Below are 2,760 nucleotides of genomic sequence, written 5' to 3'. Positions count from 1 at the left end.
GCGCGCTGCAGCGGAAGCCTGCACTCCGGTCCCTCGCTCTTCTCTTCTCCGAACCTCTCCCGGCTCCGGTAGCAGGATCCCAAACCGAGGAAAGAAAGAAAAAGCGAGGGGGCGGGGGCGCTGCGGACTCGGGCGCCCTCCCAGCCCTCCTGTGGGAAGACAGCAGCGCTGCTACTGGCGGAGAGGGGCTGCGAGCGGGAAGTGGGGAGGGGGCCCGCTGCTCCGCGGGGTCGGGCCGGACGAGCTCGCTCCGGGGGCGGCGGCTTCACCGCCCCGAGAGGCGCGGGAGGAGGGTCCCCGAGGGGCGTACGACCTCCAGGAGCGAGGCAGAGGCTCGTTCGCTCATCTCCGCGCGCGCCCAGCTTTCTGAAACACTGCAAGGTCTTTGGAGATCCGCCAGGAACCCATTCACGTGCAGAAAACTCGGTAAACCACGGTGTGGAGTGAGAGGCGGGAGAGGGCAAAGGATTCTTCTCTGGCTCCCAGCGGCGGGGCTGGTGTGCTGGGGTGTGCGACCCGCGGCAACCAAAAGCGCTTTCACTGAAAGGCAGAAATCGATAGAAGCCCTGGGAGACGGGGGTGGGGGTGGGGGGGGGCAGATAGGTGCTTGGCATGTGAGATAGCCCTTAAGAAGGAATCAATCCCAGCGGCTGCTGCCTGACTGCAGTTAGATCAGTGGAGGGAAAGTCCTGAAACTCCACCTGAATGCGGTTAACTTGTGGTCTTCAGTAATTTGGCGTCACCGTTACTCGCAGTTCGCTGCCATCGGAATTACTCCAATTGGAACCTCCCAACAATCTTTTCAAGGAGGCCTGGGAAGTGGAATCACCTCCTTTTTCTATTTTTTTTTAAAGGGGAAGCTGAGGCTCAGTGTTTAAAGTGACTTCTCCGAGGAGATCGGTGGCAAGTAGCCAAGTGAGAATGGCACGTGTGTGCTCGGGTCTAGCCAGTAGCTTCCCCTGTGCGTGGCCTGCAGATACCAGGACCCAGAGGGCTGGCCCTCCTACCTGTAAACACGTGCAATCAAAATCCAACCGCGCATATGATGATGTGTAGACCTGTGACAGTAAACCATTGGTGCCGCCTTTGGACTTTTTCTATTTTGTGGGCCTACTAGCTGATCCCTGGCTGGCTGTAATGTACCAGGAAGAAAGAAGAGGGACCACACTTCAGAGTCACATCCCAGGGAGATGCTTGCGAAGCTGTGGGAAAGCCACTCTCCCGCTATGGTACTTTCGGAGACAGACAGCCTCGGTTGTCTGTCTCCGGTCTTGCTCACAAATAAATTCCCCCTGTTGCACTTTCTGAGTGAGGACAGATGCCCCTCCACCTTTCCAAAGCTCCTGGGTGTCTTGGGCCTGCCCTTGCTGCTCCCACCTATCATCAGGCCTTGGCGCGTCAGTGAACTCCCTAACTTCCCCCTCAGAGTCTGAGACCTGAGAGTCAAATGTACAGATTTAACAACCCCCCTGCTCCCACCCCGCAAGGGCAAGCCTTCTGTCCCGACCTCCCCGTATCACCCACAGCTCATGTTTTAAACTCGGCAGATCAGTACATCCTCATCTCTTCACATATTCTGGGCTAGCCAAACGGGCCTGGGAACCCAGGTGAGGCGAAGGTAGGTTTACAGTTGTGAGTATGCAAAACACAACCCCTAGGCCTGGGGTGCGCCTGCGGAAATCAATGTCAGCATCCTGGGAAAGGAAGAAGGGAAGACAATTTAGTAAAGGCTTTTCTTTCTTTCTTTTTTTGTTAATCCTCACCTGAGGGTATTTTTTTTTTCTATTAATGTTTAGAAAGGGAGGAAGGGAGGGAGGAGGGGGAGATAGAAAGAGAGAAACATCAATTGGTTGCCTCATGCCCCAATGGGGCTGGGGATTGGATCTGCATTCAGATACATATCCCTGACCAGAAATCAAACCCACAACCCCACTGTGCATGGGCCAATGCTCTAAGCACTGAGCAAAACTGGCTAAATACTAGAAGGCAGCACATACCCTACCTCCCTTATAAAGAATACCCAAGTCTCATTCATCCTGTCGGAAATGTTAATGCAGTTGAAAAGAAATGCCTTGTGCATTAGCTGGAGTAAACTCAAGTGGTTACTGAATTACATTAAAAAGCGTCACTAATCTTATTAGTATGGAACTCTTGGTTATTCCCACTACACCATAAAACCTATTTCCTAATTGCTTCTTCTTTGTGGTAAAGAAGCATCCAGGGCTATTCAGAGATGAGACACTTTCAAAATCAATCACATTTTGGAATCTGAGATTTCGTCTGGTGTCCAGAATTCACAGATGTCATGCAACACAACACATAACTAGCACATCCACAACCCGGAGGTCACGTCATCTTTTCTACTGTCCTTTGTCAGCATTTGCATCCAGGTTTTCCTCATCCCATCATCTCTAGGGGCATCACGGTTTTGCAGTCAGGCAGACCTGGATTCGGTTCCCAGCTGGGCTACTTAGGCAACTTTGGAAAGCCAATGAGCCTCTCACAGCCTTAGTTTCTCATCTGGAGTATGGAGTCAATAATACATACTTCATGGGCATTGTGTAAGGACTCAGTAGGATAAGTGAGGTAAAGCATTTTGCAGAGGAGTTGGCATTGTGAAGGCAGGCGATAAATGGTATTTAAATACAGGTAGCACATCCTCTAAAGATTGTAACTCAGGAGATCTTGAAGCCCAGGAATGTAAAATGAAATCCATTCTAAACAGGACTGACAATAGCTTGAGAGAGGCCCACCTGTCAG

At 51.8% G+C, this 2,760-nt stretch overlaps 1 protein-coding gene across 1 annotated transcript in view; it reads right to left on the bottom strand.

Moving 5' to 3' along the window:
* B3GAT2 (beta-1,3-glucuronyltransferase 2) overlaps positions 1-2,760 on the bottom strand; it is a 190,838-nt gene that overhangs the window by 59,934 nt on the left and 128,144 nt on the right. The window lies entirely within an intron of this gene.

The sequence above is a fragment of the Myotis davidii genome, unplaced genomic scaffold, assembly GCF_000327345.1.
Source record: "Myotis davidii unplaced genomic scaffold, ASM32734v1 scaffold803, whole genome shotgun sequence".
In the NCBI taxonomy this organism is placed as follows: Eukaryota; Metazoa; Chordata; class Mammalia; order Chiroptera; family Vespertilionidae; genus Myotis; species Myotis davidii.
The sequence above is the reverse complement of the archived record's forward strand: the minus strand, read 5'-3'. Positions and strand labels throughout refer to the sequence as shown.